We start from the raw sequence: 6,224 nt of genomic DNA on the forward strand, positions 1-6,224 counted from the left end.
ATAATCACATTATTTGGCAATTGACTTAACTTTGAAATATCCCTCTGTTAGGATTTACTGTATCATACACAATATCACCATAATTTATGTCTTGACATTTTTTTTATATACCTGTGTCACCAATTGATTCTGTTCTCCCTGGAGTAAGCTTTTAATAGGATCAACATATCAAAGTCTCATCCTATGTATTAAAAAGACTCAGTCTGTGTTTTAAAAAGTTTGAGACATTCAATCAATTTTTCTCCTCTCATATTAATTAAATAGTAATTTATATCACTATAAATTGATAGAAGAACACGTAAACACCGTTCCCACCACCAAAAGACTGTTTCCCAACCCATCCCTTCTCCATCCCCCCCCAGCCCCTGCATGCCCTGTGAAGCTGAACATCCACCCCCATCCTCAATTCAGGGTTTTTACTTTGGTTCCCTACTCCAAATGCAGGCAAATCGAACTTTGAGTTTCCCTTTCTGTTATTGTTTCTCAACTTCTGTTTATGAGTGGAATCATCCCATACTTATCTTTATCTTTCTGACTTAACTCACTTGAGTTAATTCCCTCTAGCTCCATCCAAGACTGGTCAGAGAAGGTGAGTTCATTGTTCTTAATAGCTGTGTAGTATTCCATTGTGTGTGTGTATATATATATCGCAGCTTTCTCAGCCACTCATCTGTTGTTGGGTACCTGGGTTGCTTCCAGTATTTTGCTATTATGAATTGTGCTGCTATGAATATAGGAGTACACATTTCTTTTTGGTTGGGTATTATGCAGTCCTTGGGTATATCCCTAGGAGAGGAATTACTGGGTCATATGAAAGGTCCATGTCTAGCCTTGCGAGAGTTCTTCAGATTGCTCTCCAAAGAGGCTAGACCAGTTTACATTTCCACCAGCAGTGTAGTAGTGTTCCTTTGTCCCCAAAGCCTCTCCAGCATTTGTTGCTACTGTCCTTTTTGATGTATGCCATTGTCATGGGAGTGAGATGGTATCTCAGTGTTGTCTTTATTTGCATTTCTCTGACAGCTAGTGACCTGGATCCATTTTTCATGTTTGCTGGCCTTTTGGATTTCTTCTGTAATGTATGTTCTCTTCATATCCTCTGCCCATTTTTGAATGGGGTCATTAGCTTTTTTGTTGCTCATTTTGCTGTGCTCTTTGTATATTTTGGTTGTACAAAACACTACAAAAATGGTATAGATGGAAAATTCCTGAAGATAGTGGAGTCTATATATAACAAACCTATAGCCAACATCATACTCAATGGTGAAAACTGGAAGCATTTCCCCTCAGATCAGGTACTAGACAGGGCTGCCCACTATCAACATCACTATTCAATATAGTGTTGGAAGTTCTTGCCATAGCAATCAGGCAGGAACATGGAATTAAAGGCATACAGATTGGAAGAGAAAAGTTAAACTCTCCCTATTTGCAGATGACATGAGAGTACATAGAAAACCTAAGGAACTCAGCAAGACGCTTTTGGATATCATCAGGCAATACAGTAAGGTGTCAGGTTACAAAATTAACATTCAAAAGTCAGTGGCATTCTTCTATGAAAACACCAAGGTAGAAGAATTGAATTCCATAAATAAATTCCTTTTACTACACTTGATCTTAGCCAAAAGGCCTAGAAGCAATATAAATTCCTTTTACTACAGCAACAAAAACAATAAAATATCTAGGAATAAACCTAGCCAAAGGAGTTAAAGTCTTATATACTGAAAATTATGAGTCATTACTCAAGGAAATTGAAAAAGACACAAATAAGTTGAAAGGTATTCCATGTTCATGGGTTGGAGGAATTAACATCATCAAAATGAATATACTACTCAGAGCTATATACAAATTTAATGCTAACCCCATCAAGATCCCAACCACATTCTTGAGGAGAATAGAACAAATGCTACAAATGTTGATCTGGCACCAGAAAAGACCTAGAATTGCCAAAACAAACTTGAGAAGAAAGAACAGAACTGGAGGTATCACACTCCCAGATCTCAAATTGTATTATAGGGCCATTGTCATTAATACTGCTTGGTACTGGAACATGAATAGACACACTGATCAGTGGAATAGAATTGAGAGCCCAGAAGTAAGCCTCAACACCTATGGACATCTAATTTTTGATTAAGGTGCTCAGACTATTAAATGGGGAAAGCAGAGTCTCTACAACAAATGTTGTGGAAAAAATGAGTTGAAACATACAGAAGAATGCAATTGAACCACTATATTTCAACAAACACAAAAGTAAATTCCAAGTGGATCAAGGAATTGTATGTTAAACCAGAAACTTAGAGGAAAATATTGGCAGAAATCTTTTCCGCATAAATTTTAAAGACATCATCAGTGAAACTAATCCAATTACAAAGAAGACTAAGGCAATCATAAACTTATGGGACTACATTGAATTAAAAAGCTTCTGCACAGCAATATAAACCACTACCCAAACAAAGAGACCCCTCACATAATGGGAGAAGATGGTTACATGCCATATATCAGACAAGAGTTTAATAACAAAAACATATAAAGACCTTGCCAAACTCAACAAGAAAATAAATAACCCCTTCAAAAAATGGGGGAAGACATGAACACAATATTAACCACAGAAAAGATCCAAAAGGCCAAGAAACACATGAAAAAAATGCTCGAAGTCTTTGATTGTCAGAGAAATGCAAATCAAGACAACAATGAAATACCACTTCACTGCAGTGAGTATCTTATACATCAGAAAAGGTAACAGTAGCAAATGCTGGAGAGGTTGTGGGGTCAAAGGAACCCTCCTACACTGCTGGTGGGAATGTCAATTGGTCCAACCTCTGTGGAGAACAGTCTAGAGAACTCTCAGAAGGCTAGAAATGGACCTACCCTATGATTCTGCAATTCTCCTGGGGATATATCCTAAGGAACTCAAAAAACCCATCCAAAAAGATCTGTATGCACATATGTACTTATCAGGACAATTTGTTATAGCCCAAACCTGGAAGCAACCCAGGTGTCCAACAACAAATGAGTGACTGAGCAAGTTGTGGTATATATGCACAATGGAATAATACTCAGCTATAAAAAATGGTGACTTTACTGTTTTTAGCCGATCTTTAAAGGATCTTGAAAAATTCGTTCAAAAATTCATTCATTTTAAGTGAAATAAGTAAAAAACAGAAGGATGAGTATGTAATGATCTCACTTTCAGGAAGAAGTTGAAAAACAAGATCAGAAGAGAAAACACAAGTAGATCCTGAACTGGAATTGGTGCATTGTACCAAAATAAAAGACTCTGGGTTGGGTTGGGGGAGAGAATACAGGTCCAAGAAGGATGACAGAGGACCTAGTGAGGGTTGTATTGTTATATGGAAAACTGAGAAATGTTATGAATGTACAAACTATTGTATTTACTGTTGAATGCAAAACATTAATTCCCGATATAGAAATTAAAAAGAAAAATAGCTTAGACCAGGGAAAACAGAAGCAACAGCTGGCTCAACTATATACAAATAATGTCAAAGGACATTAATTATGGTGATGTTGTGTATGATACAGCAAGTCCTTACAAAGGGATATTTCAAAGTTACCTCGATTGCCAAATAATGTGATTATAGCAGTAACTATCTATTTTTGTCTTAAATCCTAAGACATCAGGAACCTCCAGCTTCCTGTATAGAGTCTTTCTTCCCCCAGTTTTGGAACCTCTAGGGTGAGGCTCACTTTCCTGCATGCTTCTCTCAATTCATACCAGGTGATATTGCATCTGCTGATCCCAACCTAATCAATGCAACAAGTACCACCTCAGCATGTTTCACTTCATACTGTGTCCAAAGACTTCAGGTGTGAAATGTCAGCCTTTCAGCTTCATTACTCAGGTGAGACCTTTCTTTTCATAGTATTCTCAAATTCCATTCCAGGAGGTTCACTTCCTAACAATGTCCCAAACTAGATATAGACCAGTCTGTGAGATAAAGCATATGTTTACATGTATCCATAAATTAGGGCAAAATATATTCCTGAAAGCAAAAATACACAATAGTCCATAATCAGTATAAAATTCATAATGAAATAGTGTATTATTAGACCTAGATACCCTACTTACCTTCTTCCTGTTACAATTCTCTCATTCACTCCAAAGCTAAACCTATCAAAGCAAGGACTGCAAAAGCTGATTAAGGGCAAGAGACTGCCATACTTTAACAATGACTCTTTCGACACTATCAGGCCACCCCATCAGCTGGGAGTCCTGAGATTCCCAAACAGACATGATGGACCTAAACCTCAAATAAATCCCTCTCTCCATTGTTACCGGTCATCTCTATCAGAAACAACACAATAGACCCCTTTGTGGGACCCCATAGGACGTTGCCCTCAACTTGGATCAACAATGGTAGAGAATGTTCCATCCTCCAAAGGGAGGATGGACAACATACTCTATGCTACACCTGAGGAAGATGGGTCCTGACATTGAGGCAGCTTGGAACATTCCTACTCATGACCATAGAATGTGAGCTCATATCTAGAGGGATGCAGAGTTCACATAGGCTCCTAAGCTGAATGTGGTCCCCAGATCATATCAAATCAATGGGGTTTACTGTCAACAATATTTATACACCTTTACCATATTTGGGAGCTACTCTTTTCCCTGATCCAGCTTTCTGGTCCTTTTTCCAGCCATGACATCATCTCCCCAGACAGTAACTTGTATCCACTGGCATATCAGATTTCAGGCTCAGGAGAAAAAAAAAGAAAAAGAAAAAAAAAAACTATTATAGCTACATGTCCTTTGAAATATAAGTAAAATATGCCTACTAGCTGTCTACAAAACAGAGACATCCCCCACCCAACTCTTCATCTGCACTATTCCAGCCTTTAGGTCCATGATTGATCAACGATTTGTTTGGCTTTGTATATTAACTCTCTTTTCAACCATCAGCTTCCAGATGCTAGTATGATCAGACCAGACTTCCCTGGACAGGCAATACCACCAATGTGTCCTGTAGATCTGCTTACCCAGAGCCCTTCCCCACTAGGGAAAGAGAGAGGCAGGCTGTTAGTATGGATCGATCTTTCAATGCCCATGTTCAGGGGGAAGCAATTATAGAAGCTAGACCTTCAACCTTCTACATCCCACAATGACCTTGGTTCTATACTCCCAGATGGTTGAAGAATTGGAAAGCTATTGGGGGAGGGGATACAGAGTTCTGATGGTGGGAATTGTGTGTAGTTGTACCCCTCTTATCCTATGCTCTAGTCAATATTTCCTTTGTATAAATAAAAAATTAAAATAAATAAAATAAAATATCTGCAAGCAGAAAAAGTACTGTGTTAAAATTTTAGCAAAGGTTCTATTGCTTTAACCTTAGTTGCTTTGTGATTTTTTTGGGGTGTGAGGGTGGGTGAGTAGGGGTACTTTCCTTGTGCTTGCATCCCACTCATATTCTGCTTTGAGAATCTGAAACTGAGACATTGACCAATGCTGCTTCTAACTTCCTGTGTTATAAATAATAGACGTGTCTGCCTGAGCTCACTCTGCCTCCTGCCAGGTCTAGATAAGAGAATCCACTCAACTGTAATTTAACATCTGGGTTGCTTCCAAGTTTGCATTACTACAAACTATGCTGCTCTGAATGTAGGTGAATACAGATCTCTTCTTGGATGGATCTCAAAAGGAATTATGTTAAGTGAGATAAGCCAAAAAAAAAAAAAACTATGATGAATACTGGATGATCCCACTCAAAAGTAGAATTTTTGAAATAAGAAGAGAAAGGGAAAACACAAAGTAAAACCTGGACTTGGTGTGGCATATTTCACCATAGCAAAATACTCTGGAGTAGGAGGAGGGAAGGGATGGAAAGGATGTTGGGTTCCTGGTACAGGATTGTGGAAATGATCCAAATTGGGGGTGATTTTGCAGTCAACTTTCATGGGGAAATGAGAAATTGTACCATGTGACAACAATAGTACTATAATCCATTATCTCCTCAATAAAATATTTTGATGGAGAGAGAGAGAGAGGGAGAGAGAGAGAGATAATGCACTACTGACTGAGGTAACTACTTATTAGTACCAGACCAAGCTCTTTATGGAAGTGATTTGTTTGCTAGAATGCACTTTTCTTTGAAAATTCAAAAGCATTTTCCAAATGTATTTTAAAAATTTTATAAAAAGGAAACATATAAACCAGTATTTAATTAATATGAGAGGCAAAAACTGATGATATGTCTAGAACTTCTTAAAACACA

General features: G+C 37.9%; 1 pseudogene; it reads right to left on the reverse strand.

The window, feature by feature from the left end:
* Window positions 1–1,505: 1,505 nt before the first annotated feature.
* LOC132537784 (U2 spliceosomal RNA) lies at window positions 1,506–1,635 on the reverse strand (annotated as a pseudogene).
* Window positions 1,636–6,224: the final 4,589 nt, after the last annotated feature.

The sequence above is a fragment of the Erinaceus europaeus genome, chromosome 3 (assembly GCF_950295315.1).
Source record: "Erinaceus europaeus chromosome 3, mEriEur2.1, whole genome shotgun sequence".
Lineage (NCBI taxonomy): Eukaryota > Metazoa > Chordata > Mammalia > Eulipotyphla > Erinaceidae > Erinaceus > Erinaceus europaeus.